The sequence below is a fragment of the Hypanus sabinus genome, chromosome 12 (assembly GCF_030144855.1).
Source record: "Hypanus sabinus isolate sHypSab1 chromosome 12, sHypSab1.hap1, whole genome shotgun sequence".
Classification (NCBI taxonomy): Eukaryota; Metazoa; Chordata; class Chondrichthyes; order Myliobatiformes; family Dasyatidae; genus Hypanus; species Hypanus sabinus.
This window is the reverse complement of record NC_082717.1, coordinates 47,350,363-47,363,937: the sequence shown is the minus strand read 5'-3', so window position 1 is coordinate 47,363,937 and position 13,575 is coordinate 47,350,363. Positions and strand designations below refer to the sequence as shown.

At 40.5% G+C, this 13,575-nt stretch overlaps 1 protein-coding gene across 1 annotated transcript in view; it reads right to left on the bottom strand.

The window, feature by feature from the left end:
- Positions 1–12,431, bottom strand: part of pacc1 (proton activated chloride channel 1) — a 133,050-nt gene extending 120,619 nt beyond the window's left edge. Inside the window, exon 1 of the mRNA XM_059985870.1 lies at positions 12,172–12,431. The gene's annotated coding sequence lies outside the window, so the exon portion shown is untranslated. The remainder of the gene's footprint in view (positions 1–12,171) is intronic.
- Positions 12,432–13,575: the final 1,144 nt, after the last annotated feature.

Below are 13,575 nucleotides of genomic sequence, written 5' to 3'. Positions count from 1 at the left end.
AGACAATCTGTGCAAATAAAAATAATGCTGGAAACATGAGTGTAACGAGTCCTTGACAGTGAGTCGTAGATCGTAAAATCGGTTCAGAGTAGTGGCAATTGAAGTTACCCCCACTGGAATCGGGTGCCTGATAATTGATGGGTAATAACAGTTCCTGAACTGGTGATGTGGAACCCAAGACTTCTGTACCTCTAACCATACAAACTTTAGTCTATTCTGCTATTTATCAAGATCATGTCTGATCTTCCACTTCAGTGTCATTCCAGCTTCCTTTGACCCCCCCTAATTATTTATATTTATCTTCCATATTTTCCTTACTCTCATATTGTGTCAAAAACCTGCAGATTCCTCAGTTGGAGGGAATATCTTTCTTGTATCTTGCTTGTCAAGCAATTCAGAATTTTCAAAGTTTTGTTGAGGTCTCACCTTATACTCCTGAACTTTAAAGCACATTTAGGAGAGAAGTATTGTTCTAATTTACACATTACGGTCCAACTGCTCAATCTCTCATGTGGAAAATCTACCACACCTGAAACAAGTCTACTGAATAATTGCTGCACAAACAAGAGAGAAACTGCAGATGCTGGAAATCCAAACAACCCACATACAATGCTGGAGGAACTCAGCAGGCCAGGCAGCATCTATGGGGAAAAAATACAGTCGACATTTTGGGCGGTCCCCTTAAGGTAAATACATTTGTTCTTAGGTGAGGAGATTTACAATGCTCCTGATGAAATTTCAATAAGATCCAGTACAATTGCAATAAAACTCCCTGACTCATGCAATTATAAACCTTTTTGTATTAAAGACCATTATATTATATTACTATTACCCCCTCTTGATTGCTAGGTTCACCTTCAATGACCTGTCTATAAGCATACAATAGACAATAGACAGTAGACAATAGGAGCAGAAGTAGACCATTTGGCCCCTCGAGTCTGCACCGCCATTCTGAGATCATGGCTGATCATTCACTATCAATACCCAGTCCCTGCCTTGTCCCCATATCCCTTGATTCCCCTATCCATCAGATATCTATCTAGCTCCTTCTTGAAAGCATCCAGAGAATTGGCCTCCACCGTCTTCCGAGGAAGTGCATTCCACACCTCCACAACTCTCTGGGAGAAGAAGCTCTTCCTCACCTGAGCTCTACACTGTTCATCACCGTTTAACAGATATTTTCCTGTTGTGCATCGGGGTGAATGGGCTCACATTTTACCACATTTTATTCTATATCCTCCACCATACTCACAATCCCATCTGTTTTAATATCATTGGCAAGCTTGAGAACAGACGTTTTGTTCCCCAGCCAAACAGATCTTGAATAGCTGGGGTCCAAAATCCAGTCCCTTCTGACATGAGTCAGCTATTTATTCCAAATCCTTATTCTATATCCAACTTTAAGTCCATATGGTATATTATCCTGAATCCAGCTACTTCATTTTGATCCTCATTTTGATGGAGATGCTGTTCACTGTGGTTTGATTTAATACAATTGGCCTCTGGAGCTGTGAGTTATGTTGGGAAAAGTCATCTGAAGGTTCCTGTCCTAAATGCTTTCTGGCAATTCCTGAATGTAGTCTGCTCAAAGGTGAGGAGCAGAGTGGTTGGCGGTCTTCTAGCCTGCTGAATTACATGGTCATCATTTAGAAGTGAATAACGGTTGCTTGACTAAATTACTTGAATTCCTGCTAGGATGGATGGTAAGACTATGAAGTTAATTTTCTTCAATATTTGTACTTTGTCTCAATAGGAATACGCATAATCCAAGGACAAGAACTTTGAGGTAGTCACCCCGAAGTCGCAGGGGACAGGAACCTGGATGATTATCAAAAGAGGGAAAGGGAATAGGCAGCTAATGCAGAGTACCAATATGGATGTTCCCCTCAATAATAAGTATACCACTTTGGATACTTCTGGGGGCTGGAGGACCTACCTGGGAGAAGCCACAGCAAGCAGGTCTCAGGCACTGAGTGGCCCTGTGGCTCAGAGGGAAGGGGAGGGGTGGTGGAGAGGCGAGCTGCGCTGATAGGGGACTTGTTGGTTAGGAGACCAGAAAGTAGGTTCTGTGAATGAGATCAAGGTTCCCAGATGATTTGTTGCCTCCCGGATGCCAGGGTCAGGGACATCTCAGGTCGAGTCTACAGTCTTCTTAAGTGGGAGAGTGAGCAGCCAGGGATTTTTACACGATTGGGCTCACTTCCAGGTAGGTGCGACCTATACAGAAGAGGTCATTTGCACCTGAACTGGAAGGGGACTAACATCCTAGTGGGAAGACTTGCTAGTGCTAGGTCTATTGGTGTTGACCTGGATGATAATGTGGTAAACTGTATCAGCAAATTTGTGGATGACACCAAGATTGGGGTATAGTGAACAGCGAGGAAGACTTCCAAAGTGGTGGATGTGCGGTCGATTTCAACATTTAAGAAAAAAATGGATATATACATGGATGAGAGTGGTATGGAGGGCTATAGTCAATGAGACCATGCAGATTAATGGTTTGGCACAGACTTGATCAGCCAAAAGGTCTGTTTCTGTTCCATGGTAACAGGAAAACTCAGCTTCCAAAGCAAAGTTACCTGGTTTTTTTTTACCTGTAACAGTTAATAATGCACAATGTAATTACTGTAATCCTTTTCTTTTGTAACCATTTTTCATGATTATTTTCCTTCACAAATATATTGTATTTAATCATCAAATGTATTTTACAGCAGAGATGTATTTTGGAATGCAACTTAAAAGATCATTGTAGAATGTTGATTAATAGCATCTAAAAAAGTGATTAAAATATATAGCAAAACTATTTCTCAGGTTTGTCAGAATACTTTGCGTGTGTAAGTTTCATTGGCAATAGTTCTTTGTGGTTGTCCACGTGGTGGTGGCCAAGGGAACTGATGTGGTGAATAAGAGAACCATCATCAAAGTTGTCAACAATACCCTCATTATCCTTCAGGAGTCATTCTGCACTCCGCATAGAACAGTGTGCTAACCACAGCTTATAATTGAAAACCCATGACCAATTGATTCATCTCATAGATGTGCAGACATGGTTTCTTTTAAATCAATTGCATTTTGTCTCTCTGATTCACTTGCAAAAGTGTTGTTTCTGCTACCACAAATGAAAGTCATAGGATGGTTCCTATTAACAATTTTAGAAGAATCTATAATTCTTTCAAGTAATTCTATTCAAGTATCAGCTTGATACACTCAGTTTATTATTTGTAGAATAGTTACATAATTCCATTCTTTCCCTCCCCACTCCAATGTAAGCAATAAAACTCAATTCAATAAATATCAAATGGAGGTAATAGTAATTATATATAAAGTTTCAAAGTGAACAAGTGGAAAAATCTGTGTATGTTGTTCTGTCCAGCTGTACAGGAGTGTTAAGACTGTGCTAAGTTACATTATCCTACATTAGTACTTTAAGACCTCAGGATAGGGAGGAGGTAAAAAAAATCAACAGATTTATTTACTCTGGCCTAACATCCAAAAGTGTCCATTCGAAAATATCTGATCAGGCCTTGTGTTACGCATATGCCCTATCACAAAAACAGTCTTTGCAGGGATCACTGTGGACTCCCAAACTCAGGGAATTGACCACGGAGTGTATGAACTGTCAGAGCTGCTGGCTAGACAAGCTGTCTCCACCAGCGATGAAAACATAAGGGGTGCACTGCAAGCAAACCCCTGAAAGAGGAAACGTAGATGTGCTGTCTTTACGACAGTTATTTAGTTTATAATATTTTCGCTTAGTAATTCATTTGATAGTATTTTCTAGTTAGAATTATAAGTGTTTAAAGTATATTCATTGCATGTAAAATATATTGGCATGCGATGACGTCACATCCGGTTTCACCGCGTCTTGTGGGAAAGTACCGGTTTGAAATTAACGCGAGGGTGGGGGCTCACCACGAGGCACACCTGAGCAGAAGTTGTTTTGCAAGCATTAGAAATCACAGTGAGAGCAACGCTGTAAGTTAATAGATAATCGATATATTGAACTAAGATGTTAACGCCGATCCTGTTAAAAGTAACAACGGTCGATAGTGTTTATGTTTTCGTTAGTTAAAGAGTTGCGGATAGTTTGCATTGAAGTGTATTTAAAGTAGTCACTGGCGCAGGTAACCTCTGCCTGTATACTGCACCTTAGTGTAATGTAGTTATAGTCACCTTTGCAAGTATTTACAATTGAAATGTGCTATTAAGGAAGGAACAAATACTGTATCAATCTTGTATTGTTTTATCAACAGTTTTCACCATATGTTAAGGTGAAGAGTGAACAGTAAATGGTTAATCTTACTGCGATCTGGTTTCATTGACTGTGGTTTATCTCGACGTTGAATTCGGCGTTATTAGTACACCCGAAGGAAAACGTGACAGTGAAAAAGCGGTATTATCAGGTGTTTCAAGTGCTGCAATGTCAGCTCGATCCAGCATCAAGTCGATGGCGCCCAGCGACAAGGGCAGTAGAGCGACATCAAGTAAGTCCACCCAGGCAAGAGCCAAGGCAGAAGCCGCCAGGGTGCGACTGCGTTACGCCAGACAAGAAGCAGTTTTGAAAATGGAACAGGCCACCAGAGAAGCCGAAATCCAGAAAGAAAAGGCCGCCAGACAAAGTGAAGCGGCCGCCAGAGAAGCCGAAACCCAGTTGGAAATGGCAAAAATATCGACAGAGTTGCAAGTACTGCAGCTAGAAAGAGAAGAAGAAGCTGCCAAGGCAGAAGCAGAGTACATAGAAGAAGCTGAAGGGACGTATGATCTGACCGAAGTAAGATCTACTTTAGAAAAGACCAGACTGGAACGCACAAGCGACTATATACAATCTCAAATAGACAGGCAGGCTCGTCTCTCCTCTCCATACGTATTCGATAACTTCCCCAGCTACGAGGAACCTCAGAGAGGCACGATTCCATCACATCCATACGAGGAAGAAAATTTACCCTCGCGACTCCGTGATGAAGTCAAGAATGAAAGAGCTGACAACCGATACTTCTCGACACCAAACTTACAAAGTTTGATGCGAAGAGATGCAGAGGTCGAATCCAGGACGGCAAATTCCATGAGAAACGTACGCTCTCAGTCATATAGGCGCCAATGTACTTCTCCAGCCCGCATGCCGCTTACAGCTGATCCCACGATGCAGTATTTAGCACGACGGGATCTCATCACTTCGGGACTGTACCAGTTTGACGATAAACCTGAAAATTACCGTGCATGGTACTCCACATTCACCAACGCGATCGACGGAGTCCAGCTCAGTGCAACCCAAAAGTTGGACCTTATGGTGAAATGGCTGGGGAAAGAATCACGCGACCAGGTGAGACGCATACGTTCAGTGTACATCAACAAACCCGAGCTAGCTTTAAGCAAAGCGTGGGAGAGACTTCGGGAGGGCTATGGGGCCCCCGAAATTATTGAAGCGGCGCTATATTGACGTCTGGAAAACTTTCCTAAGGTGTCAGCCAAAGATCATGTTAAGTTAAGAGAATTCGGAGATTTACTCATGGAGATCCAAGGCGCCAAAGAAGATGGCTACTCAGCTGGTCTAGTATACCTAGATACTCCAACCGGGATTAGACAAGTCGTGGACAAACTTCCATTCAGGCTGCAGGACAGGTGGCTGTCCGTTGCTTTAGAATACAAGGTAAACAACGATGATCGATTTCCTCCCTTTAAACTCCTCACTAGGTTCTTGTGCTGGGAGGCAAAGAAGCGAAACGACCCTAGCCTCGCGGGCCCAGGAAGCAGTACGATTTACACCAAGCCAGGTGGGTCCTCTTCGAATGTTTTCAACATTGATAAACCCGTGTCAGTGCTCAAGACCAAAGCCCTTACAACTAACAACGACCCTAGCAAGTATTGTCCATTGCATAACAAACCTCACCCCCTCAAAGGATGCAGAATGTTTAGGGAAAAACCCCTTGCAGAGAGGACGGCCCTTCTCAAAGAGAAAAGAATATGTTTTAGATGCTGTTCCTCAACCTCTCATCTCGCCAGAGAGTGTACGATCGCCGTGAAGTGTCCGGAATGTGATAGCACGGATCACGTCGGGGCCATGCATCCCGGCCTGTCACCGCAAACCGACGATGTTCCTTCACCCCCACAACAGGACGGCGGGGAGGGAGAGGCTCACTCTAGGTCAACAGCTGTCAGCACGAACTGCACAGAAGTTTGCGGTCAAGCTCAGTCAAGTCGTTCTTGTTCCAAGATCTGCCTCACTAAGGTGTACCCTAAAGGAGCCAAAGACAAGGCCATCAAAGCCTATGTGATTCTGGACGATCAGAGCAATCGCTCACTAGTCAGTCCAGAGTTCTTTAAATTGTTCAACATTGAGAGTGAGCAGTTCCCATACTACCTCAAAACTTGCTCAGGCAACATGGAAACCCAAGGAAGGAAGGCAGAAGGCATCCAGATCGAGTCCCTGGATGGTAAAGTCGTCATCTGTCTCCCTCCGCTCTTAGAGTGCAATGAAATCATGAATAACCGCACTGAGATCCCGACACCAAGTGCGGTGCTACACCAGCCACATCTCCACCACATCGCCAAACACATCCCAGAACTGGATCCAAAAGCGGAAATACTCCTGCTATTAGGAAGAGATGTTATCCAGGTACACAAGGTTAGGCAGCAGGTCAATGGACCACTCGACGCCCCCTTCACGCAACGTCTGGATCTGGGCTGGGTGGTGATAGGAGAGGTGTGTCTCGGTGACGTACACAAACCGACGGTTGACACACTCAAGACCAATGTGCTAGAGAGTGGCCGCCATTCGATTTTTCAACCCTGCACAAGTTCCATGTATATCAAGGAAGCACAACAAGGCGTTAACAAGCGCGAGGCAAGCGACGAGTCGCTGGGCCAGTCAGTCTTCGCTCAAACGAAGTATGACAATAAACTTGCTCCATCAGCTCAAGACGTCTTCTTCTTAAAAATGATGGACACCAAAGTCTTCAGGGATGAAGCAAATAATTGGGTCGCCCCACTACCCTTCAGAGAACCACGCCAGCGCTTGCCAAATAACAAAGAGCAAGCGGTCAAGCAGTTCATGTCCTTACGGAAAACCCGGAAAAGGAAACCTGAGATGCAGCAACGCACCCGATTGACCCACGAGGTACTGTGCACCCTAATGGCAGAGGTCACAGCCATTATAAATGCACAACCACTCCTACCTGTGTCTTCTGACCCAGAAAACCCCTTCATACTTTCGCCATCAATGCTCCTTACGCAGAAGGCAGGAGCTCCCCCTCCACCAGGAGGCTTCTCAGACGAGGATTTGTACACAAAGCAATGGAGACAAGTCCAGGCTCTGGCAAATCAGCTCTGGTCTCGCTGGAGACAAAAATATCTACCTTTGTTGCAACAGAGACAAAGGTGGACAGAACCCCGCAGGAATCTTCAAGTTGGAGACTTAGTCCTGCTCAGGGACAAGCAAATCGCCCGCAACAGCTGGCCAATGGCCAGAATCACTGCTACATTCCCTAGCGGGGATGGACATGTCAGGAAGATCGAATTGAAGACTACCGACCAAGGCTATGTGAAAATTTACGAAAGGTCAGTTACAGAAGTTATTCTACTTCTACCCAATGACTGATTAAGAGACTAAGTTTTGTATTCTGTTCATTGTGACCTTACGAAGGTCAAGCGGGGAGTGTGCTGTCTTTACGACAGTTATTTAGTTTATAATATTTTCGCTTAGTAATTCATTTGATAGTATTTTCTAGTTAGAATTATAAGTGTTTAAAGTATATTCATTGCATGTAAAATATATCAGCATGCGATGACGTCACATCCGGTTTCGCCGCGTCTTGTGGGAAAGTACCGGTTTGAAATTAACGCGAGGGCGGGGGCTCACCACGAGGCACACCTGAGCAGAAGTTGTTTTGCAAGCATTAGAAATCACAGTGAGAGCAACGCTGTAAGTTAATAGATAATCGATATATTGAACTAAGATGTTAATGCCGATCCTGTTAAAAGTAACGACGGTCGATAGTGTTTATGTTTTCGTTAGTTAAAGAGTTGCGGATAGTTTGCATTGAAGTGTATTTAAAGTAGTCACTGGCGCAGGTAACCTCTGCCTGTATACTGCACCTTAGTGTAATGTAGTTATAGTCACCTTTACAAGTATTTACAATTGAAATGTGATATTAAGGAAGGAACAAATACTGTATCAATCTTGTATTGTTTTATCAACAGTTTTCACCATATGTTAATGTGAAGAGTGAACAGTAAATGGTTAATCTTACTGCGATCTGGTTTCATTGACTGTGGTTTATCTCGACGTTGAATTCGGCGTTATTAGTACACCCGAAGGAGAACGTGACAGTAGAGATTAGCAGTGTCTGATATGTATATGCTGTGTACACTCGAATAGAAATAAGTATTTGATAGAGTTAAGGAGATTATTGATTGGATGTTAAAGTAGGTGCAACTGGGAATCCCTAGAAAAGTGGATTGCTAGCTTTGATGAGCTCAGTATTCAAGACTACTTCGAGAAAGAGATGGAAAATTTGGATTTGTTTCACAGATTAAAGAAGGTAAAATCTTCTCCAAAGTATTATGTTGTCCAGTAGGTCTGATGACTCTGTCAGAGGGGTCTGCCAGATCTCAGTGAAACAACAATATACAGGTTGGTAGAGTTAAACCATCATCCCATGTTCTGGTAGGCACAAAACTGGCATGTTTGTTTTATTCCCATTGTGCCATCAAGAATATGGTCAGTCAAATGAGAAACAAAATGAAGGATGAAAGCAGGATCACAGTTAGAATCTCAACTAATACTTATTTTCTATTAGATTACACATTGCAAGAGTAAAATGTTTCAATATACAAATCCAAATTTTCCATCTCTTTCTCGAAGTAGTCTTGAATACTGAGCTCATCAAAGCTAGCACTTTTCTAGGGATTCCCAGTTGCACCTACTTTAACATCCAATCAATAATCTCCTTAACTCTATCAATGTTTTCAGCAGGTGAGAGGATAGGGAAAATAGTTTAATTTATATTACTATAATTACACAAATTATTCTGTTTTGCTGCTATTTTGTAGCCATGGCTACATAGCTATGGCTTTTTACTTGAATGCTATTTATTAAAATGAAAGCAAACTGAGAAAAGGCTACAAAAAGTGATGGATACGGCCTAGTCCATCACAAGTGAAGCCCTCTGCACTATTGAGTACATTTACCTGGAGCACTGCCACAAGACATCAGCATCCACCATCAAAGACCCCCACCATCCAAGCTATTTTGTCTTCTTGATAGTACCAGGAGGTACAGAAGCCTTGGGTCTCCCACCACCAGGTTCAGGAACAGTTATTACCCTACAACCTTCAGGCTCCTCAACCAGCAGGGACAACTTCATTCACCACTGCTCTGAACCGATTCTACCATCTACAGACTCGCTTTCAAGGACTCTTTACAACCCCTGTTTTCAGTATTATTTAGTTTTGTTTGCACAGTTTGACTTTTGCACACTGCTTGTTTGTCAGTCTTTGTTTACGTACTATACAGTTTTATTGTGAAACTCTATTTCTTTTTTTCCTTAAAATACCTACAAGAAAACAAATCTCAAGGTAGTAGATAGCAACACAGAGGTACGTTGATAATAAATTTACATGAAATTTTGAATACTCTAAGTATGTGGAAATATTCTAACATTAAATTGCAATTCCAGGAAATGTTGTACAATTTCCTTGCAGAACATCTGGAAAGTGTAGGTACCTACACATTCTTTTGATGCAGTTTTCAGACAGTGGTATGTCTTGAATTCTTGAGTATGCAGACATTCTAATGTAAAATCTTATATAATTTTTCATCACTAGAGCATGCATTAAGTTGTAAAAAAAAGATACTGTGTATCTGTTCCATTCACCATTGGAACCTGTGATTAAGATAATGTGAGTGAGTTGGATATCTCTTCTATATTGTATCCATCCTATAATGATTCATGTTAAATTAATTATGAATACGTGCTAGTGTTATTGGAACTTCAAAATGATAGGCTGTATTCTAAATTTTCAACTTTTCAAAGTTCAAAACTTAATTCTTTCAGCGCTGAAGATGGGTCTCAGCCCAAAGTGTTGACTGTTTGTTCATTTTCATAGTTGCTGCCTGACCTGCTGTTCCTCCAGTATTTTGAGTATGTTGCTTAGTTTTCTAGAATGTCTGTTTTGTGGCTTTTCTCCAAAAATATACCATTAAAATTGTGTGGAATTGTCAAACTACTCACTCAAGTATAAATCTGCAGATGTTGCAAGTCCAAGCAACACACATAAAATGCAGGAGAGACTCAGCAGGTCAGGCAGCATCTATGAAAAGGAGTAAACAGTCGATGTTTCGGGCTGAGACCCTTCATCAAGATACACATCATTCAAGTGTGTCAATTAGTTTTAAACTCAGAGTGAAGATAAAGAAAGGAAGAAATAGAAAACAATGTTCTACCATTTTCCCATAAAGAACCATTTTCCCACATTACTTAGAGTAGAGGTTTAGGGGAATGGAAGGCAAAATTTAGAACTCATCTAACTTTTAGTCTCTGTTGTCAAAGTGTACAATCAAGGAAGGTATAAAATTAGTCTTGAACCCAATCCTGTCTTTATTTCAATGAAAATATTAATAATTTTAATTAATTGATTTGGAAATCTACATTAGCCCTAGGGAATCCTTAAGGAAACTGATTTTCAGAACATGAAACTATCTAATTTAATGCAGAATATATATGAGAAGATAAATTTAATTTCATACAGTGAAAGCTGTAAAGTGCATAATCCAGGTTACATCACCAAGGGTTCCTTTGAATGACAACAATTTTCCAAAATTATTCTGCATTTGTTTTTGTAATAAACTTGAACTTGGATTTCAGACTACTTGTGCAAAGGTAGGAAACATCTACAGTGACTATTTTTGAGATTTTCATTTGTTGTGATACCACCCAATATTTTACAGAATGGCTTAGCTTAAATTTATAGTTTGTTTTAACACACCCTCAGTCCATGATATAAAATTGTTCTATAATTATAAAAGTATTGAATTTCCAATCTGGGTAATTTGGAACTTAATTGAAATTTCTGTTAAAATGATTAGCCAGCATGCAAAAGATATTTTCGAAGGCAATGCTTTTATCTATTCTACACATAAACTAAAGGGAGTTTGCCAGGGTAGGTTCGTTAGATTCTAACACTCAATTGACAGCCAACTGGCTACTGAATAATATGTATTTGGCTATATTTGGTCTTAATATTTGGCTACTGAATAATATGTCTTGCCTCTCAATAAGAACATAATTAGGAAGATAAATCATTTAAGAACTAATGAAAAAATATGATCATAAAACAAGTTTTAAAGAGTTTTTGAAGGCAAAGAGAAGATGGGAAAGAGGTTTGGTACAATTTTTAGGACTGGAAATGATTGGAAGAAGACTAGGTGAAATCAGAATTTGAGGAATATACGCGCGTGTTCTCGGAGAGCGATACTCGGGTAGAATATAGTACGAAGCTGCCTAAAACTGGGCTAAATTTCTAATAGTGTATCTGGTATACTTTATCTAGAAGATCAGTCAGCCAGATCTATGGATTTCTGAAGCTTGTTATGAAGAATTGTTAATATTATTTATGTTGCGCAATCTTACAATTTATGATTCAATACAACGTTTACTGCCCTTATGGTACTTCTTGCTTTTAAGCTCTGTGACAAAGTTCAGCTGCATCACATCGGTTCCAAACTAGTTACGCATTGATTTTGATCCTAATTACAAAACCAATTTACGGGACTGCTCTACTTGCTCAATACTCAGCCACTGTTCCTTATATCGATTAGCTGAGAAGTTAAAGTTTCTGTATTACAGAAGAAAAACGAAAACATTTAAGTGATTTCAGAGCTACAAACATTTAGGACGTTATTTCATGAAGACACATATGGGAAAAGAACAGCATTCCAATGAAAATACTTCCAATCAAATGTCCGTTCAGTTTATATTCTTATGTGAACTAAAATAAACCTCTATAACCTATGCTGCTAATGACGTCAAAATTACACCAGGAAATGTTAAGCTCTATTCAAGTATTATAGTCATTCGAATTAGAAATACAAATTGAAAATACTATACCTAATGTACATAAAGAAGTTGCTAAAGCTCAGTTGGGTGGAAAACATGTCACCAACCAATCACCAACCTGACGTGCGAAGGATCCGAAAAAGTGAAAGCTTCAAGTTTCTTTTCCCGTTTTAAAGCATCTTTTACGCAGCTCCCAAACGTCAATTACCAGCGTTGCTGTATTTGGGGATTTCAAAGTACAATACTGGTTCACATCGGTGCGATTCAATGTTGTATAACTTCTTCCAAGTATCGAGACAGCTAAATCGGTGGTCAATTTTGTGGTCCCGCGTAGGCAGGGAGAGCCTTCGTTAAGCCAAGTAAGAGTGGGTGAATTTATTGTGTGAGACAAATCTGGCCACTGAATAAAAGCTCTAATAACAGGGCAGTGATTGAGAGAATAACACCGTGAAGCAAATTCCGATATTCGTAGTCATCGAAAACGAGTTAATTCACTGATCGCATAATGCATTACTGACCACAGGATGCCAATTACTTACAATCATTTGACATTTATATTTTTATGTGTTTAAAACCTATGAATAAGGATTGAAGAGATTCAAACTTGTCCATGATTGGCGGATGGTCCGCTCTCACCTGGCCCCTACTTGATGCGCCCGAAGTCATATTTCTACTTCTCGGCGTTCAACGCGATAATAAATTTCAGCGATTTGTTCCTCGAGTAATAATTATTTAAACTTTCATGTCTGAAGCAAACAAGTACACTTTGAGGATTATGGTAGTCATTCGATCAATGACAGATCGACGAAATATATTACAATGTTACCAAGAAACGAAGAAATTTGATTATTGGATATAGCAAGTTTGAAAGCTGTATTATTAACAATGCCGTAAGTTTAAACTACAGCATTAAGTTATCTGACTACACATAATATTGACTTCCAGGGATGAAGTTATCAATAGGTTGTTCTACACTTTCGGTAAGAGTTCGTTATTTCTCAAGACCAAACATCACAGTCGAATTTGTCTAGCCTGAGTTAAAAGCCGAGATATTATTTTGGATTTTGTTTGAAGAGTATCGGCGATACCAGTTTCGACAGTGAACTTTCTGGCATCGATTTGTCCATCTAATGACTGGTAATAATTACGTATATGTTTAATTTTTGTGGGGGAAAAGCATCCATATCAAAGCCAGCACAGTTAGCACCAATATATAATTTGTATTTCTCAAAATGAGATACATTTTTTAAAAAGATGTTTTGAAGATGACTTGTCTATTTTAGACAAACAGCTTAAGCATCGAAGTTGGGGTCCTTGTCTCATCAGATGCCAGCTGTCTACGGTCATTTCGTTGTTCGGAGCCACATTTGCTCACTACTCTGCCATCCCTGGGTTTAATCAAACTGATATGATCCTGTTATGGTGCGCAGTTCCCTCGGAGCGGAGCTGGTTGCATCATCACATGGAAAGCTTCCCCACTCTATAAATAGAATGACGTCAGTTGCCAAGGCTTGTAAATACC